This window comes from Gorilla gorilla, chromosome 17 (genome assembly GCF_029281585.2).
Source record: "Gorilla gorilla gorilla isolate KB3781 chromosome 17, NHGRI_mGorGor1-v2.1_pri, whole genome shotgun sequence".
NCBI lineage: Eukaryota > Metazoa > Chordata > Mammalia > Primates > Hominidae > Gorilla > Gorilla gorilla.
In genome coordinates, this window is record NC_073241.2 from 77,678,207 (window position 1) to 77,699,268 (window position 21,062).

Here is a 21,062-nt window from a genome sequence, read left to right on the forward strand (position 1 = left end):
TGGTAGTACATGGATAGTTGATTGATCTAGAACAAGTAGGGACAAAAAGATTCCTTAGAAGTACAAATCAGTTCTATGTTCTTAAGAGTTCAAAGACTACACTCCACCTTGTTCTGTATCGTCTTGTTTACAGGATTAAGTTGACCTCTCCTCTGCCCCCCAGTCTTTATTTGGACCAGGTTCCACTGCAGCCCAACCCTGTCTGAGTCATCACACTTTCTAAATAATTGCCCTGCAGTCTGAACTAATGTGGAGGCCTCGGCTGTGAGTAGCAGGGTAACTGCAGGCTGCAAAACCACATTTTGTCATTTATTCATGGAGTGATGTTCAGAGCCCTTTAAGTCTCTCTCTCTCTCTCTCTCTCTCGTGTGTGTGTGTGTGTGTGTGTGTGTGTTGGGCCTTGTGAGCACCTGAGGGTCTATACCACCCTGTAGATGGGGTTACAGGAGAACAGGGTGAAGGCAGAAGGCTTCAAAGATAGACAAAAAAAAAAAAAAAAAGTGGATTCAATTCCTGACTCTGCTACTTCCTAATGTGTGACCCAGAGTCAGGCCCTTTACTTTCACGACTCCTGGATTTTTTTTTTTTTTTTTGCATTTAAAGGGTTCTTGTAGAGATTGAAAATATGTATAAGCACTTGGCCCAGTGCCTGATACAGGAAAACACCAATAAATGGTTGTAATGGGCAGGATTTCTCTTGGGTGTTCCCCAGGGTAGACTCATAGCCTCCTCCATCCAGGCCACCCTAAGCCCAAACCCCAGCCTGCTCGTTACTGAAGAGCCCAGCTGAAACCACATTCCTGTGCAGTGAGGCTCTCCCTGATAAAAACAAAGAACTGGATCAACATTGGAAAGGAGAACGCTCAAGGGAAAAGTGAGCAACCATGCCCTGTAAGACACGATTGAATGTGAAGAGCCCACTACAGTGCCTGGCACAAAGAGGCACTTGATACATATTTTTGAATGAATTAAATACTCTCTGAATTATCTATTTGCGGGTTTTTCTAGACTCCCATCTCCACATCAGGAGATGTCCTATACTTAGCTGGTGTCAGAGGATTTCCAATAGAAAAATTTTTTCAGTGTATTTAAAGATGCCACCACTGGTGTCAAATGAAGCTATGGCCGGCCATCCATATGAAGGGACAAGGGCTGGATCGGGAGCCCTGAACGAAGGAGCATCTGCTGGCTTGTCCTGAGATACCTGTGCTTTTCTGTTTTAATTAAAATCAATAATTATTTTTATCTAACCACAATAGTAATATGTCTTCACACTAGACAAAATAGAAGATAAAGATAGGCTAAAACAAGAAAATGTTAATAATATTTTAATATTCATTGTTCCAGACTTTTTTAATACATGGATACATTTTAATCAAAATGGAATCATACCCCAAAAGTATCATTTTTTGCTTAGTAATTTATTTTGATCATCTTTCCAAAGTACTACATATTCTGCTCCACAGAATTCATTTCTTTGATCTAGAAAAGAGTGTCATTTTTTAAATTAGTTTTTTAACACACACATATAACAAAAGTAAGACACAAACAAAAAATCCAGACGGTATCAAAGGTATAAATAAAATGCAAAGCAAAAGCGCCTCCCACTGTCATGCCCAGTCACGGTCCCAAGAGGTAACACTTGGAACCCAATTTTTAATAGCTGCTGGTGATGATTTCCTGTCTGTCACCTGCTTAAAACCTGCCAGCAGCTTCACCTCGAGAGTAAATTCCAGCTCCGACCAGGGGCTTCACTTCTGAGCCTCCACTTCCCCACAGGTAAAATGAGATGCTGCGTCCCAGCATCGCCAAGGTTTGGTTCCAGCCCCAGCGGGCCACAGTTCTGCCATCCACATGCCTATCTCAAAAGAGATTGCATGCTAATCCCTCCAGGGGCACTAAGAGCCTGGTCCCTGTGGCGGCTGGAGAGGGCTGTGCAGTCGCTGGGTCTCCCTCTCCTCTGCCTGAGGGCTTTGCAACTGACAAAAGACCCTTTCTCTGGCTCCTGCTAATGACTCTTGCATTTACCTTCATGTGCTACAGGGCCAAAATACATGAAGACAACTGCCATGGGTGAGAAAGCCACTGAGCTGGCCGCAGCAGACCTGGACTCCAACCCTCCTTCTGCTAATAACTAGTTGTATGGCTTAAAACCTCCAAGTTTCCATTTCCTCATCTATAAAATGAAGTGAGTGAACTGGAGCTTCAAAATTCTTCCAACACTGGTGCTCCACTCCAGAGAAGTAAAACCATGGCATCTGGGTGACCGCCACCATGTGACGCAGCGGCCTCAGAACTGAGCCAGCCAAGTGAAGGGACGTCCTCTCCACGGGCCCCGGCAGGCTGAAGTGCTGAGCTTGGCTCTACCTAGAAGATGTCTCTCAGTCTTCTTTATTGTCCAGAACTCCATGAAGTTGTCAATGTTACTCTGATCTTACTCAAGGAGAAAAATGAAGCCCAGAAATCTGAAGTAACATGTTCAACTTCAAATGGTCCAGTGGCAGAGCCAGGGTTGAAAGCCCAGTCTATCTGACTGTCAACATTTCTTTCATGCTCTGAGTGGAGTTCATTGAATGTTTGATATGCAAGTCAGTCAACTATATTTTCTACAGAATAATCAAACCCTTTATTAAATTAACCAGACATGACTTAACGAATTACCATGTTCACAAAAATAATACAAAATCAGTATTCTGATCCTCAGCTGTTAACAATCACTGCTTAAGTGAACCCTCCTTCTTTCTACAGCTGTGGTTTTCAAACTTGAGAGTTTATCAGAACCTCCCAGAAGGCTTGTTGAACTACACGTGGTTGGGCCCACCCCTAGAGTTTCTGATTCAGGTGGTCTGGGTAGGGTGGGACCCCAAAATGCACATCTCTCACGAGATCCCAACAGATGCTGGTGTTGTAGCCTAGGGCCTCGCTTGGAGAACCACTGTTCAAGCACTCTTGTCTCTTTGGCTCACCCAGCTTGTAGAAACTCAAGGAAAGCTCTAAGACCTCAAGCTATCTCCTCAAGAAGTTAAAATTCTTACAGCTTTTCAGTTGTCCCAGCCACAACTGTCATCGTTCACTGTGAGGACTTTGCTCCTCTGTTTAGGGTCTGTTGTACCTACTTCTCCTCTCTCTGGCACTCAGTGCAAGGGAGAGCTTGGCTTTCTGCCCCATTCGTTGGCTTTCTGCTCCACACCAGCTGGCAAAGGCTGAAAGGAAAGGCCTCTAAGTAAGAATCCCAGCAGGGTGAATTCCCTGTGCTGGTCCCTTAAATCAGAGGGCAAGACTGGTCCCCTTTCAAAGCACAAGATCTTCCCTTCCCACCACACATTGGGTGTCTAATAAATACTTGTGTCTACACACAATTGATTTCTTCACCAACTTTTTTTAAAGCTTTGAATTCTTAAAGATGAACTGCTCTTTTTTTGTCCCAAAATACAGTTTTTCAGAACTTCCTTTCAAAACACAGAGACACACCCCAAAAGAATGTAACTGGGATTTAAAATTGTGGTTTCTGCCCAGAAGTCCAAGTGCAAGCTATGGCTGTGTTTCTCTGCTTGGCCCCATTTCTTGCTTGGAATTATTAGGTATAATCAAGATTGCTGCTTACTGGATAAAGGCCAAAGTTAGGAAGTTCCGTGCTTGAGCTCCAATCCTTTCAGGATTGCTAAGTGGTAAGAACTGCCTGAAAATCAGACGGGGAGTGTTACAGCTCTTTCAGAACTCTTCTAGCAGTTTTTCCAGCTTTTACCAGAATCTCTCCCCTATCCCACAAACAATAAAGAAATCAGACTGGGAAAGCACAGTGTCCTTACTGAGATTGCTCTAGGCAGCCAAAAATTGCTCTGGAGCCGAGGTAGGGAAGTGCTTTGCAAGAAACCTATAAAGGAGAAAAATAGGTATTTGGTGACCTCCATGTTGCCTTTCTGACCTCTTCCTCCAGTGCCCACGCTAGGGTCATTCTGGCAGGACAGTGCAGTGAAAAAGGCCTGGAAAGCTGGGAGACCGCAATCCAGTCTCAGCTCTACTGCTGACCAGTGAGTGTCCCTAGACCTCTTACTTCAGCTCCGGGGACAGTATTTGGTTGTGTACATATAGACGAAACTGGCCAGGATGACCTCAGAAATTCACTTCAGCACTGTCTATTGGTGAGAACTGGAAGTGGTTTTCACTAAATATGCTGATAACTATCCTTTTTGATGTGACAATACCTTGGCATTTGTGAACTCTTAATAACCAGGGAGGAAATGCTGTTTATCCAAGCCCTGAAGAGCCCACCTGCCAGGGTGGGATTCGAGTGGAATCAAGCGGGGCCCTGCCCAGAGTATGGCTGCCCCCCAATATCCCCACTCCCACCTCCCCACCCCCCACCCCTGCCATCCCACCAGGCCTGCTCCAACCACCACACTTCCTGCCCCCTTGGCTCCCTTCTGCAGGGAAGGTGAAGCTAGATGACGTACTTGCCCGGGCATGAAACAAAGGGATTCCTTTCCCTTTTCTTCCCCTTTCTAGAGTCACGGCCTCACCAACACCCTCTCTCCCTGACTGTCTCTCACTATAAAGTCAGTCACTGAATTGTACACCTAAAACAAAGTGAATTCTATGGCATGTAAATTATTCTTCAATAAAGCTGTTAAAATGTTAAAAGAATGTCTTAATGTAAAGATTTCATTTGATTCTTCTCTGGTTAAGCTCTGAATCAAAACTAAAGGCATTTCGGTCAGGACACCTTCCAAATGATCACACACATGCATGTATGTGCACATCCACACACACACGCACACAGAGGACTATAGCCATCGCCCCTAATTAAAAATAAACCACAAAGGGCAAAATCTGAGAGGCACCAAGATAATCATAACCAACCTGAAATCATCAACCTCAGGCACCAGAGTCAGGAACGATGCTGCTTCAGTCACTGGAAAATGATGTTTCTTTGCTTTCAGGAAGACGAGACCCTCCCAGATAGCCAAAAAGGCATAGAGTTCCTAATCTTCAAGGTAACTTTTGCAGCATTTACTTTCTAATTGAGCATCAAAAGAGCAAAGCAGAGGACACAATGAAGCAATCACTGGCTCCCCTTCCCAGGCCTGGCCAGTCTCCAGTCTTGGTGGCCCCAGGTCAACAATGCTACAGTGGATTTTGAAGTATTTCTATCACAGCCATTGCACTTGACAACTTCCATAGTTCAGCTATTTAATTCTCCCTACACTGAGATGGGGTAGAATAGACTTCAAGTTGGCATTCTTTTTTTCCTGAACTTCCAAAACCTCCATGTGACCATTTTTAAAATGCAGGTGTGTTGTACCTGCAAGACCTTAAGAAATGTCCCAGAAGTTTATTTCTGTCCTGCTGCTCTATTTTGTTTGGTCAAATCAAGTGCTGCCTCTGGCAGATTCTCTAATGATTGATTAGAGGGGGCGGTGTCGGTAGCCGGGTTTTCTAGTGATACTAGCTTGAAAGAGCAATTTCTGAAGAGCTCTTTGCCTCATTCACAGCGCTCAGCTAAGCCAGAGGTTCAGCAGATGACTCAAGCTGAAGGGTAGGGGGTGAGGGACCCGAACCAGGGAAAGATCAGATACAGTGGGTTCATTCATTTTGATAAATCTTTTCTTTTTAATCATCTGTAGTAAGACCATAGTACATTGCGCCATGTGTATGATATATTTTGGAAAGGCTGGGAAGTAGGCAGTGTAACTCAGCTCCCAGCTATTAAATCTTTGCTTAGAAGTAGGGTAACGTCAGGGGGTTTGTGTGTGTCTATGTGTGCGTATGTGTGTAAAAATTACAAGGCTAATACATTGGCAGGGGCAAAAATTAGACAGGTTCTGCTACTATATTGAGATTTAGAACATCAGAGTACAGTGACTAGATTTTTCTGTAGAGATCTTTACAGCTATTTGAAATTATGAACCCATAATATGCAAATGCACGGGGCTAAGAAATACACATTCTTGGCAGAGACTGAAGATGTTATAATGTGTGCTGTAAACGGCGACGCATATGTGTATAAAATCAGCGCGCACATACTAACTGGTCGATTATCCCCTCTAAAACCACACATAAATTCTCCTGACAGGAATTGGAATTTTGCACACATCCCAAGAATGAACTGACTCTTAATGTGCTGTGTGTGTGTGAAGGATGGAGTATTAAAAAGCATCAGGAAGGGTCACTAAGCTAGGGAAGAGTGCCTGCTGATTCTCCAGCGTGACAACAAAGGGTCTGGGGGCTATATTTTCCTCCTGCTCATGGTCATTATAATATTAGTGATAGTCAATAATATTTACTGAGTTCTGGCCTCTGTGACAGTCACTGTGCTGGGTGCTTTTCATCCACGATCTCGTTTAAGGAGAGAGAGAGAGAGAATGTGTATGTGTGTATGTGTGTGTGTGTGTGTGTGTGTGTGTGTGTGTGTGTCAGAGGGGTTGGGGGTGATGTGTATGAATGTGGATGTGTGCATGTGTGTTCTATTCAAATGTGTGTGTGTGTGTGTGTGTGTGTGTGTGTGTGTCAGAGGGGTTGGGGGTGATGTGTATGAATGTGGATGTGTGCATGTGTGTTCTATTCAAATGTGTGTGTGTGTGTCAGAGGGGTTGGGGGTGATGTGTATGAATGTGGATGTGTGCATGTGTGTTCTATTCAAATGTGTGTGTGTGTGTCAGAGGGGTTGGGGGTGATGTGTATGAAGGTGGATCTGTGTACTTGTGTTCTACGCGAATGCTTTACCACCCTGACAAATGGCTACTTTCCCAGGGTATGTAACCATTTACACTGGTAAAAATGTTAGTCTGCCCATGAAGCAGGCGGGAAGGAGAGCTCAGTCACCAGGTACCCAGGGACTGGGGGCAGAGTCCTCATACAAAAATGTGTCCTTTTGTGGTGAAACTACTTCCCACCTGGAGCCAAAGTCTGGGCCAGTCTTAGCCATTTCTGAATGCAGAACAGGACGTTAGGGAAGTGCAATCCAGAATCTGAGAAGAAGTAAAAAATTCTCAAACTAGAAAGCTGCTGAGTCAGGTCTATACAGATGCAGGGTCTTAAAAATTGTAAGGAAAGAAAAGAAAAAAGCTTTTAGTTAAACAATGGCTTATAATGACTTCTGCAAATAGGTGACTCTCAGGGAGGTGGTGGAATCTGGTGCATCAGAATCTGTCACAAGAAATTCCAGCAAAGCAACGGGGGTAGAACACGGGATGATTTAGCTTTCTTGTAATGTAAGCAGAAATATTATTTTATCAAATAATTCACTTTTACAACCTTTCTCTCCATCCCTACCCCCCTCTCAAAGCAGTTTAGAAAAACATCCAAGGATTCCAGGTATAGACAGAGGCAAGGACACAACTACTTTCCAATGGCAGGCAAGGACAATAACTAGGATGTTGCCCTCTGCTTTGTCATTGTACTACCCAGCTGATGAGCAAGATTTCTGAGTTCTTGGAAATTATCCAGATTAGGAGATGATTTGCAAAATGGGCACAAGCACATGTAACATCAGAGCTACATGAGAAATCAGAAGCATTTTCCCTGCCTTCAGGAAGCTTTCAATAAATACTCTGCAAAAGCCAAGACAAGAAGCCTGACATGAACAAAACCTCATCAGGTGAGCTCTGGGTCCACCACCTACTCATACTTCATCAAGGCACAGGTTCCCAAGGGCTAAAGACAGTCAGAGACATAGGAGGGCTTTTTTTGTTTAAGTGGTTTATATTTAGTTGTAAGCTAGTACTAGGACAGAGAAACCTTGAGATTACAAAGATGGATAATAAATCCACCGAAGGAAGCATATGCAAACGTGAGCCTTTGAATGAGGTCCTTGAATCTCCTTGCCACATTTCACAGCCTAATCGTTACAGAAGATCTGTTAGCCTTCAACTCCTTCCCTCTGTTCCTGTCCACTCATCACCCCACCAACACATATTACTTGGCCCACATCACACAGAGAGTGAATATAATACAAGAAGAATTCTTATGCTGAACCATGAGCCACAATGGTGGTTGTCAGCAAGTCACATGGCTATCATAGAAGTTGAAATATACAAGTATCCATCTATAGAATTATAAAGCATAGGTGGACGCCTACCTCTGGGATGTCTTATCACCTGAATTTAGTGATCTGATATTTCTTGGTGCTGTTTGTTGCATTTTTACAACAGTGCTTTACGTGGCTCCAAAAGCAATTTCCTAAAATGCCCTAAGGAGATATTGGTCAATGAATAAAAATCATTCCAGTTTGGCGCTGGACTAAAATAAATGGTTTTAGTACTTGGTATCAAGTGGATAATCTCTTCCTAAATTCTTATTGTTTAAGGCTAAAATGGAAATTATGCCATTTCCCGAAGCATATTGAGCTAAACTAGGCAGAAAGCCAGATGTGAACTGCACAGGGCGGGAACCAGCCTGGGAGTTAAGATTTGCTGCAATTACTTCCCCATGCCTGACCCCCTTAACCAAATGTATTTCCTCCTGCTTCCTACACACACCTACAGATTTCTTCACTGAGCTTGGCCCCCATCATGTTGGTCCCGCTACCATTCCTTTGTACAGGCGGTTCCCCACCTGAATACCCTCTAGGAACTTCAGGGTCAATTTAGGTGCAGTAGAGAGAATTTGGGCTCTGGAATCAGAGCTCTTCCACTTCCAGATAGCCGTATCACCTCAAGTAAGTTAACCTAAACATTCCAAGCCTCAGTTCATCATCTGCTCATTTGGAGTAATAACATTAAATTGAAAGTTGCTGTGAGAATGAGCGGCTATGTCACACATACAAAGTGCCTGTTGTGGTTGCTCAGCAATGTCAGTTCTCATCCTCCTACCAGCTCCCTTCGCCAAGTTCATCACAGGTCTCACAACTTGCCAACTCTAAGCACGCAGATTCTAGGACTCTCTTCTTTAAAATCTTACAAGCTACACTATGTCATTTAGCTCTTCAGCATAAGCTTATATATGTCTTGCATATATTTTCACAAACAAATTTTTGCATCCTTGAAGGCAAGACCATGTCTTGGGCTTCTCCTGATCCCCTGCAGAACCTTACCCAGGACCAAAGACTCCATCAGAATCCTAATGCACCTTGTATTCCCTGTGGGATCACAGCTTCCCTACCTGCACACACACAAAAGCAGCAAAGCTTCTGCGTGACCAGGTATTTCCAGGGCCAATCCACAACTATTCAGCAACTTTAGCTTGTTGCCTTCAAGCCTGCTGATGGAGGTCTACACTCTGACCCTGCAGTCTGTTTCCAAAAGCATCCTGAGCCCCCGAAAGGGCAGGCTGCCGGGATTAGGGACAGCATTCATTGGAAGCAGATCTCCCTTAACTCAGAAGGGGAACATCAAGCTGTGTACACACAGGGACAAGTCCTGGGATCTGCAGGTCAGGCAGGCAAAGCCTTCTTCCACACAGCAAGGATGATTTCTCCCCAGTGTCCACAGCCTCCTCTGTCCACAGGGCTGCTCGGCCACTGCTGCCTGTTTGCTGCGAAGGGATTGGCCTGAGAGAAAGAGTTTTGCTTACCAGACTCTGAAGCCAGAGGAATTTCAAGGGCCCTCAAGGTGAGCTGCCCTTTGGAGGACCCTGCATATGGGCAGTGACCTTGAGGTAGCCAAGTGAGACCAAGGACATGGTGCCACAAGCTGGGGTCAGGAAAGCCTAAGCTCCCACAGAGTCGATCAGCCCAGAGCCCCCTCCCTGATACCCTGCACCTCACCCCAAGTCAAAGGGCCCAATACGACCTCTGTGGCTTCTCTTTGCCTTGATCAAGGCTATGCCCGATGCTGCCTTAACCTCCTTTCCCCAGCATGAAGCTGCGTCTGTTCTCTTCTCCCATCAAAGTCACTGGCTTATCTCAGACCCCACCGCTTCCCCACCCCCACAACGTGAGCACCATCCCTCATGCCCTTTTCTTTGTTCCCCCACCCCCACCTTTGCCTGGCCCAGCATCCAGCACATAGTGGGAGCTCAGGAAACACTGATTTCATAAATCAGTGTTGAGTACATGATTCGTTTTCTAAGAAGTTCAACCGAAAATTATTTATTCTACCTTAATCCTTAAACAATTAAGCAATTTTATCCTTTGAAGTGTCTTGTGAACAATAACTTGGCAAAATTATTCTTAGAGTGCTATAAATCTTCCTGTATTCAGAAAAATCAAGGATCCCTTTCATACAAAAATCACTGGGTATTGTATCAGCAAAAGACTGGAAACAACTGAAATATCCATGTAGGCGGGCTGGTTAGATAAGTCAAGGTATAATTGTCAGACAGTCAGATATCTCCAAGACGTTAAGTGCAAAGTGAGATTCAATGCGTGAGATAAGCTCCCATTTGAGTAAAGAATTTTTTAAAAATACCATGCGCATGGATGCACACATACACACATATGTTTTGTATTGCATAAAATGTCTTTAAACTGAAGAAACCATAAATAGTGGCTGCCTCAGGGTAAGGAAACTAACAGCAGTGAGAGAAAGATGTTTCACTTTAAAACCCCTTTTGTACCTTTTGAATTTTAAGCCATGGAGGTGTTGACCTATTCAGAAAAATTAAATTAAAAATTCAAAGCAAACAATGTTTGGAAAAGTAATAAAAAATCTGCTTTAGGAAAACATAAAACAGAAATCCTCATTTAAAAACAGTTCAAGGCAGCCTGTTGCATCATCTGTTAGCTGCAGGAGAAAAATTGAGGAGGCACCGTGGCTGCAGAAGGACTGGCCAGTGGGGTGGCGGGTGGCAGCAGGTTCTGGCCCTGGGCTCCTCAGCTGCCTTCTGGAGGGACCTGAGAGCAGGACAGCCTTCCTGGGCCTCGTCTGAAGCAGCTCTTAGAGCAGGTAAGCCCCTTTCCTGTCTGGGAGTTGGGGTCGTCAGGTAGACACAAGCCAGTTACTTAGTGACAATCTCATTTTAAAAAGAGGAGACACTCCATAAAAGGAGAGAAAGCTTCCTTCCCTCCAGAAGTTGCTGGTGGGGAGATTAAAACCCCAAATCCCCACTCACCAGAGTGCAATGACACCAGTGCCGCTGACTTCAGGAGCTTAAAATATATTTGGGGACACACCCTTTCCCCCAAACACACCTGCTGCTTTTTCCTCCCTCTTCCCACATCCTCTCTTGACAGGCCAAGTGCCCATTTATGACAGAGCTGAAAAATGTCCTTTTTTGTTCTAATATTTCCTGTGCGGCCCCTCCCCTCTTTTATGGCTGCCATTCAAAGCCATCTGGGATGACCCACCAACCAGAGGAAGCTTCAGAATTGAAACAATCAAAACATGTCACCTTTCAAAAGTAACAATTAATGCCCCTGCCCCATCTCCAAAACGCACTGTTTTAAAAACTCATGGTGATGGCTAAACACTGTCAATTCTCAGAGACCTACTGTATAAATGGTCCAGACAGAACTTTGTAAGGACATCCTTTCAAACACAGGGCCAGCGGTCCTCTCTGTTCCCCACACTTTCTCTCCAAGCTCTACCGCCACCCTCCTCAAACTTGGGAAGGGACTAAATTTGCTTTCTGTGTCTTTCTTTCAGGAGTTAAAGAACACCAGAGCTGAAATGGCTCTTAAAGATAGCCTCATGCTACAAATGGGGAAACTGAGGCCCATAAAAGAGGAATGGTTCCCTGGGGAATATACTATATGCCTATCAGTGGGCCAGGACAGAAGTCCTGTCTCAGGCCCCTCTGCTGCTTCCCTAGTTTGCTTGCTTTTGATGTATCCCCACCTAGAGGCCCTGCTGCTCCCCCTTCCAATGCAGAGTCCCCTTGTAGCCACAGCCTCCCCTAGGGTGGCCCCCGCAACCTGTGTCCTGGGTTCACTGCACTGTCTGGTAGGCAGCCACTAGCCCTGTGGGGCTACTGAGCACTTGAAGTATGACTAGTGTTACATATTGAAATGATAATATCTTGGATATACTGGGTTAAATAAAATATATGATTGAAGTTAATTTTACCTACTTCTTTTTACTTTTTAAAAAGGTGGCTGCTAGGAAACTTAAAGTTACATGGATGATTCTTGCTATATTTCTATTAGGCTGCACTGCTCCAGGTCATATGCTACTTATCCAGTCAGCTCCCAGTCAGCAAAACTGACCTGGCCCGTGCCCCATCTTTGTGTGGCCAGACATTATCCACTACAAAGAGCAAACCATGCCCAGGTGCTAATTGAGTAAGGAGTGTGCCCCCAGCAGTGACATCTGGATTCAGCTCCTGAAGCCACTGCATGATTTTAACAAGCGCATCTCTCCTTCCGTTCAAGGTAGGGAAGGAGGGAGGGATCCTAGCACCCCTCAAGTGGTGCTAATTCTACCTGCATGTGAGCTCATGACACCCAAGAGTCTGAATTCCTGTAGGCTGGGATTTTATTCCCTGAGATAGGGTAGTCGCTTGGGGAGGAGAAGCAAGACAACAAAGCCTTAACTGTTTTTCATTTTTTGGCATCGATCCTGTCTTTTCTCATCTCTCCCTTCATGTTAGGAATAGAAATTTACAAAACATAAATAACAGTGGCTCCCCTGTATGGGTCCCCTCACTCTTTGTCGAGAGCTATTTTAAGTGCCTGTATGTATTATCTTATCTCATTTTCTCAGCCACCCTATCAAATTGGTATTATCACCACTGCATAGGTGAGGAAACCGATACTCAGAGAGCTTATGTGATGTGCCCAAAGGGATGCAGGAAAGCCACCAAGTTACGGGACTCAGGTCTCATCAACCCCAAAACCTATGCTCCTCATCATTCCTTAACTTCTAGAGCCTCAGTTTCCCTATCTGCAGTATGGGGATGGTATCTGCCTGGAGGCAGGGAGGGGCCTCAGAATCCCCAAGGACACTTCCTCCCCTGGGACTAGGTTCTGGGCCCTGAGGAGGTTCCAGTTTGAAGAGTCCCCATCTCTTGCCATTCCCTGGCTTAGGCTGCACCGCCGGTCCCAGTCTTGACCCTGTGAGGCTCCACCCATGCCACCCTCCCACCTGGGTCCCTCCTGTTTCTGTCTCCAGGGAGTTAAGTGCTCCTAGCCCCCTAAATCAAGATTTCACCTAGGCCTCACCTCCTCCAAAAACCCATCAAAATTCTTAAGTCAGAGAATCATTTCACAGTCAACCGTCCCATCCTGCCAATTCATGCTCTTCTTCCCAGGATGCAATGATGCTCTCACCCTTCAAGCCACCAAAGCCCCAGAACACACACTTCAAAAGAAGCCTTGACCTCCACGAACTTAACAAGGGTCTCATCTCCCATAGGAAGAATTCTATATTTTATTCACTGGGCAAAATAGTTCCTGAGTCCCACTGTGTGCCGGACACTCCACTAAGCCCTGGGAACAAAGCAATGCAGGAAACAAAGTCCTGGGCTCCTGCAGGAGTGAAGACATCCCCCAAACAGTGATGCCCTAAACACATGAATCCAATGATGCGGGTTCATATTTCTTGAGTTCCTCCTGCTCTCTTATTTTTAGGTAAAAAAAAAAAAAAAAAAAAAAAAAAAAAGATTACTTAATGGGGACTGATTCTTTCCTTGTCATGGTTAAATAAGGTATGGTATATTACTTTAAGGAATAGTACACATCCATTACAAGTGCGTTTCTAAGGAACACAATGACTTAGTAATGTGATCAAATGCTCAGTAAGGGGATAACTTGCAGCATCATATACACACACTGATGGAGACAGGTGAGCATGAGAGGCATGTTTCTAAGCACATCCACAATGTGTTGGAAGGGGGGAAAGACAACTGTTTTCCTTACGCAAAGTACAGAAGCAAAGCCTGCTAAAATCTTTGGTGAAGAGACTTGACATTTTCTTCTAAGTGTCAGTGATTCACAGTGGCAACATGAGTATCAGGCTCTCAAGAGAAAGGAACCTTTCTGTTTAGTAAAAGATGGCATGGATTTTAACAGTTTTGGAAAACAATGTTTTTCCCAATTATATTTTATGTGTGTGTTTATGTGTATATGTGCGCATGTTGGTGGTTCCAGAAAAAAAAGACTGGAAGGAAATATACCAAAATGTGGGTGTTGTAGGATGTTTTTGATTTTATTCTTTTCCATATTTTCCCAATTTTCTATTATGAGTCTTATTGCTTTCATAATCAGAAAATAAGCAGTAAACTGAATGCTAATAGTTTTTTAATTTCCTTATGAATCTGTTTTTACAGGCACCAGTTCAGTGGGGTTTGGAAATCAGTAGGGTGTGAACCACCAATGAATTCCCTGCTCCTGCAGGGCTGAGTGTGCCCCTGGCCCCAAAGAGAAACCCTCCCTGCATCCATGCTGGCAGACAGCTGTCCACAGCTGTTCTGAGGAGGCTGCCAATGAATGAAGCGGGTGGAAAAACACAACATTCCTGACTCTCCAAGGATGGCAGTATGCTTGGAGCTCTTGCCCACCAAAGAAGTAAATAAACAGAGACAGAGGTGGTAGCCAGTCAAGCTAGAGGAACTCCAGTCCTGGAGGTGAGTCAGCTGCCAGAGCTCCCAGACTCCCAACAGAACATCTGAAAGAAGACTCCATCTACCTAAGCCAACCACCCTTGTCAAATCAGGGCTAACATCTCTCAACAATGGCCCTCCTGGGCTATACCTCTTGAATGTTACCTTCCCTCCCTGCCTACATGAGAGTATGTATAAACAAGCTTCATTTCTGCCTCTAGGCTGAAGAGATCAAGAAGGCAGGGCCTTGGGCTGACTCAACTTCACATACCCCAACAGCACTAATTGGCATATTCACAGCAGAACAGTGCCTAGCACACAGCAGTGTCTGAGTACATAGTTGGTAAATGAATATGCCCAGGTATAGCCCAGGAGGAGACAATAGATTGCAAAACAGACAAGGTGCCTGTTCTCAGGGAGCTTACACTCTAGTGGGGAAAGACAGACAATAAACAAAAGGAGAATCAAGATTATATCCAATAAAAGACTGCACACTGGGTACAGTGTACGCTGCTCAGGTGATGGGTGCACCAAAATCTCAGTAAGCACCACTAAAGAACTTACTCATGTAACCAAATACCACCTGTTCCCCAAAAACCTATGAAATAAAAAAATTAAAATAAAAAGGGCCCCTGAAGCATCCAAAAGAGAGATAATAAACAGGCCTATTTGGTATGTTAAATTATACGGGAAGCATTGCCAAACAAAAAATAATGTGAAGCCTCTAAAAAAGAAAAAAAAAAAAAGATTGGCGAGGCATGGTAGCTGACGCCTATAATCCCACCATTTTGGGAGGCCGAGGCAGGCGGATCACTTGAGATCAGGAATTCGAGACCAGCCTGGCCAACATGGTAAAACCCCGTCTCTACTAAAAATACAAAAATTAACCAGCCATGGCTGGGGGCACCTATAATCCCAGCTATTCAGGAAGCTGAGGCAGGAGAATTGCTTGAACCCAGGAGGCGGTAGTTGCAGTGAGCCGAGATCGTGCCGCTGCACATCAGCCTGGGTGACAAGAGTGAGAGACTCCATCTCAAAAAAAAAAGAATATAGTCCAGGTGATGTGTCAGTGAGAAGCCAGTTATGGGAAGATCTGAAGGAAGAACTTTCCAGACAAAGAGAACAGGCAAGCCAGAAACACATGAGCTCAATGTGTTTAAGAAACAAAAAGGAGGTGGAAGGGTGGGCACAGGGAGTGAAGGGGAGGTCAGAGACGCAGACAGGGACCAGATCCCGCATGCCCACGGTTGGTTACACAAGGGAGTGGCCTGGTCTGCCTTACTAAAGAAAACTCACTCTGCCTGCTCTGTGACACTGGATTGTGCCATAACAGCCTATAGAGAAGGACTTCATCATTACCTGTTGTACTGATGAATGATGCTCCCAACATCCATTGGGGTTAGAGGTATGGAGGGGCCAATCAACTTGGCCCCAGGGTTCTCACAATGCCTATGGGAACCCCATCTCTTTTTATCTACTTCTATGACTTTGCCTTCCCAACATCCCCTTCACAGTGCCATGGAGTACGGCAAATAAGATGCATATCCAACTGCTGTCCTCCCATCCACCCATGCCCAGCCCGCAGCATTCATTCAGCAAATGTTTTTCATGTCCAGCCCTTGCTGATGCTGAGGACGTGAAGATGAGCAACATGCCAGCCCTGCCCTCAAAAGCTCCAGCATGTGAGGGCTGTGAAAAGCTGGCCAGGTGCCACCCACAGCCACAGCTGTCCAGCCCTGACCTCTCCATCCACAGCCTCCTACTGAAGTCTCCCCCTGGTAAAACCTGCTGTGAGCCCCTGAGACAGTTCTGATGGGCGGATCAATTCACACCAAAGGGTTAAACAGAAAGACAAGCTCAGTGCCTTGCCAGCTTCCTCCACCCCACCCCACCCCCATTCCTCCCTCCACCAACCCAGGGAAAAAATCTGTTCGGCCTCAGGGACGAAGTTGTAACTGATGGCATGGCAGGTACTATTTACTCCAGACAAAGGAGGGAGGACTTTGGTGTTGGTTTGAGGAGTGGGTGGGTGAGGGGCCATCGGGGACCTATTTGGGGCAGTGTCAGGGGAGGAAGCAAAGAGCTTTGAATGCATGCCTCAAACCTCCTCGACCAGCCCCACACAGAAATGACTCAGCTTGGAGTCAGAGGGAACCGCATCTAATTTGCCACTTTCAAAATCTCCTGCATAAGAATCATTGTTGTCATTATTTAGAAAAGCCAACTACCCTCACGTTAATGAGTTCTTGAGTTCCGTCCTGTGAGATTTCTGGGGTGTACCTCACTTTGTGCAAATGGGAGAGTAGTATCTGACAAAAAGTACACATGGTGGCTTTAGAAAATCCTTGTAACCCATCGTTTCTCAGCCTTTTGGATAAGATAAAAGTGTGGAAAATCCTTGTGTCCTAAATTCCCCCAGGGCAGCTGGCACTCCAAGAAGCCCTGCAGGATGCTGCACACAGGCTGGGGTTCACTCCGGTACCCTCCCTGCAGGATGCTGCACACAGGCCGGGGTTCACTCCGGTACCCTCCCTGCAGGATGCTGCACACAGGCCGGGGTTCACTCCTGTACCCTCCCTGTAGGATGCTGCACACAGGCCGGGGTTCACTCCGGTACCCTCCCTGTAGGATGCTGCACACAGGCCGGGGTTCACTCCGGTACACTCCCTGTAGGATGCTGCACACAGGCTGGGGTTCACTCCAGTACCCTCTGTGTGGTTCGTTGATAGGTTTTCTTCCAGTGGGACACAGTCATCCTGGGGAGAAGTCACTGCTATAGATGGTTCCAGACCCTTGAGTCTCTTCTTCCCAGGAGGGGAGGATGGGTTATAAATAGCCTGGACTCCTTCAGCCCTACACAGGCACAGATCCCACACCCCCGCCCCAGCCTCAGCCAGCTGGTCCTTCCGCACCCAAGTTCCCACAGCCTGCTATGAGAGGGAGGACAACTGCCCACCCTCGGTGGGGGCAGGGAACAAAAATGCCCTGGTGACAGCCTCCAGTGAACTGTAACTACAACCCCACCACTCCTTCATACCCCCTTCACACCGCCCCTGCTGGAGAGGGGTGAGAGGCCGGTAATATTACTAGGGGGTCTCTTATACCCTGGTCAGCCCAGGAAGCCCAAGTTGCGTGCTGAGAATGTTAATTCAGTGGGAAAAGTTATAGGAATAATACTCTCCCCGTCTCTCTGCCTCAGTTTCTCCCTCTGTAATATGAACAAATAGCTGAACTATCTATCTTGTGGGAATGCTGATGAGATTAGCATGCAAAAAAAGTGAAAGGCATCGTAACACCGTATTATTATCAGAATATCAGACACTGACTTCTTCTGTAGGACCCCTAAACACAGGAGATGTGGAGTAAGGGGGCACTGATTTCTATCTGTTCATGAAAGCAGAAGAATTATACCCGGCAACTCTGCACTAGCCTTGAATTCTTGATACTCTGTGTCCTTGAAAGCAATCAAACTTACAAAATATTCTCTCTTGCAAGTCATTTCTGACTAATACAGATTGACACACATTGCATCCAGCTTATTTTCATAAAATTCTGCTGGACTGTATATGACATTATAGACTGAAATCTAGCATCGCCCTAGAGTATTATGGTTTGGGAGGAAAAAGTTCACATAACAATCACTCTGGTTATCATTCAATTCCTTCCTACTCATACACACTGGTACAAAATAAGTGGCTAAAATCAAAGTGGCCAACTCGTAGTTCTTTTTAATTTAGACACTTTGTTTGCTCAATAAAATACAGAGTAAAAAACATTTACTGAAAACCCACTCATTGATGTTTAATGGCTGTGTCAAATACTCATAACAACATTTATTCCAACACCCCCAGATAATTGCTCATCTTTCTCATTTGGTATCCACAACAGCACAGCATTTGTGTCCAAGTGTAATTGATCCAAAATTGGGCTCCCTTTCAAAAATATCTGTAAAATCTAATTACCAGGAAAACAGAGTTCTGGCATCCTATGGAAAGTGGGTGCTTCAGTGAAAAAAAGCTGCAAATTCTTCTTGGCTAATCAAGCTGCATTGTGTTACAAAAGGAGTTTGAGGAATTTGGGATAATGAGGGAGCAGGAAAAGTTGGGATAGTGTCAGACTGTACTTTGCAGTGACAGTCCTGGTTTTTTTAAGCCAAGGGCAGGGGACAGGAAATATACCACATTCGCTGGCAAGCATGGATTTAGAAAGTACCAGATAAAGAGGCCATGATGGGCTTGGGGTGTGGGGGTGGCATTTCTGATCTCAAGCCCTACCAGGCCTTGCCCAGGGAAGTCTCTCCACCCTTGCCTGGAAGGCTGATGTCATTTCTAGTCTCACTGGGCCTCTAGCCACTGTAGCAGGTCACTTTCCTTCCTTGGGCCTGAGTTTGCTCATCTGTAAAATGAGTGCTCCTAATATCTCTAGGGTCTCTTTCAACTTCAAAATCCTATGACCTTCTATAAAGCAAAGTGCATGCTTTTTGCTCATGTACTTGTGGGGGCAGGGAGCGGGAGCCACCGGACCAAGGAGAATGAAGGACTGAGAGTTTCCACCTCTCACGCAGTTTTGTACCTAGTTTCAACACCCGGGTATCCGGCCCGCTCTGGGAATAATGATTTCTTTCAGCCCAGGACGACCTACCGAGGTGTTTCTACCTCGCTGCCCTGGATTCCTCAACCCCGCCAATGAAGAACAGGGCCAAGCCACCGGACTTCTAGGAGCCTCTCTCCCAGGACTGGGGACAGTATATCTTCTTTTAAGGGGTCTTCCCTTCCCACTCCCACTCCTCTTTCTGTCCTAGAAGCACCAGAAACTCCGGCTCTAGCCTTGCGCATGGTCCGGCGAGACTTCCCATACAGGCAGCGCACGCCACCCACCCCCAGCTCCCCTCGGCCTTGCGCCCGCGCAGCGGAAGGTTGGGTACCAGCCTCCACAGCTTTGCAGATTGCAAAGATAACGGGAGCTGCCGCTTTGCTTTTCTTTGGCTCCTCCTGGCCTTCATCCTAGTAAAACCAGACAAGCAACCGGAAAAACAAAGCAGCGCAGCGGCCAGAGACAATTCGCTTTCAACGGAGCAAGAGACGGGCACACCTTGAAGAAGACGAACGCAGTTCCCGTGCGTGTCTCTGGGAACAGACCTCGCACTACCCCGCGCGGCGACAGGCACCGGGCCAGGCTCGGCTTCACTTGTCCGAGGCTTGGAGGAACTGTATGCGTGCGCCCATTTCCCCCAGCTTCCCGATTTGACAGCAGCAAGGATCTTTGAGTCCTGCATGAGCGACACCTCGGGCAAGGACTGTACTCTGTGCTCAGATCTCATCGAGAGGTGCTGGATCCCAGCCTTTCCAGCTCATTTTCCAATTTTCAAGAAAAGACAGCGCGAAGTCAGACTGCAAAAGTCCCAGGAAAACGTCACTCACCAAAACGCTCCCGCGCCTTCCAGGCAGAAGTGCGGTAAAACTTTTGGCAGAAACCACCTGTGGCTGCCGACGGGCCCGCCCCGCTCGGGCCCGGAGGCGCCGCCGAGCCCCGGGCCGCACGCGCCCGCAGAAGTTCCTTTCCAGCCCCGCGCGCCACTTCGCTCCGGGCCGCGGTGCCAGCCAGGAGGCGCGGCGCCCGCTCGCTGGCTCGCTCTCCGCTGGCTCTCCCCTCCCTCCTTCCCTCCCTCCCTCCCTCCTCCCGCCTCCTCCGTTGCATGGCTGCCGCACGGAGCCCCTGAATAGCCACCGCAGCCCCCCGCCTCCTGCCCACCGCGCGGAGGGCGCCCCTGCTCCAGCCGGTGCCCCAAGGCGCGCGGACCGCCGGCCTCCTAGCAACGGCCCCCGCAATCGCTTTCCGGCGCAGCCCAAGCAAAGCCACCCTCCCGCCGCCCCGCGACCTCCCGAACTGCCTCGGCTGCCGAGGTGCTGTGGAGACCGCGACCCCGGCAGCCGGCGCCCTAGCCCGGCGCGCGAAGCCGCTCACCTCCGCGCGCCGCCGGCCCCGCGCGCCTCCCGCACTTGGCTCCGGGACGCGGTCCTGGCGTCCTCCTTCGCCGCCGGGGTCCGCCGGTCCCTGCGCGCCAGAGCCTCGCCGGCCGCGCCGCTGTCAGAGTCTCGTGGCGGGGCTGCGCCGGCGGGTATGGAGCTGAGCGGCGGCAGCGGGCGAGCGGGCAGCTCCTCCCTCCCCGCGCCGCGCCTCCGCCCTCCCCGCGCCCCGCCTCCCGCGCCGCGGCTGTCAGCCCCGCGCCCCGCGCCCCGCGCCCGCGCCGCCGGCTCGGGGGGCGCACGGGGCTAAAGGGCCCGGATGTCTGCGGTCGCCTGTCGCTCGCGCCCGCCCCCTCCCCGCCCCGCCGCACATGCACTTGCTGCGCCGCAGCCCCCGCCCGGCTCCGCTAATTTCTATTTTGACAGTAACTGTGGCGAGTGGGCGGCGCGGCGGGGGGCGCCCGGGACTGGCGGAGGCTGCAGGCGGGAGTCAGGACCCGACGCGGAGGCGGAGTGGGGGGGCCGGGCACCGCCACCAACCGCTCGGGGCTCCGCGTCTTTTCTCTTTCTTTCCTTTTTTCTCTCTGCCTCCTCCAGGATTTAAAGGGACAGCCCCGGCCGAGGCGAGGGGGCCAGGCGGCCGCCGTTTCTCCGGTCTCCAGACGCCCTCTGCGGCCCGGC

The 21,062-nt window shown here is 47.6% G+C and overlaps 1 protein-coding gene across 1 annotated transcript in view; it reads right to left on the reverse strand.

The window, feature by feature from the left end:
- ZBTB7C (zinc finger and BTB domain containing 7C) overlaps nt 1-20,615 on the reverse strand; it is a 380,971-nt gene extending 360,356 nt beyond the window's left edge. Inside the window, exon 1 of the mRNA XM_031003808.3 lies at nt 20,380-20,615. The gene's annotated coding sequence lies outside the window, so the exon portion shown is untranslated. The remainder of the gene's footprint in view (nt 1-20,379) is intronic.
- Nucleotides 20,616-21,062: the final 447 nt, after the last annotated feature.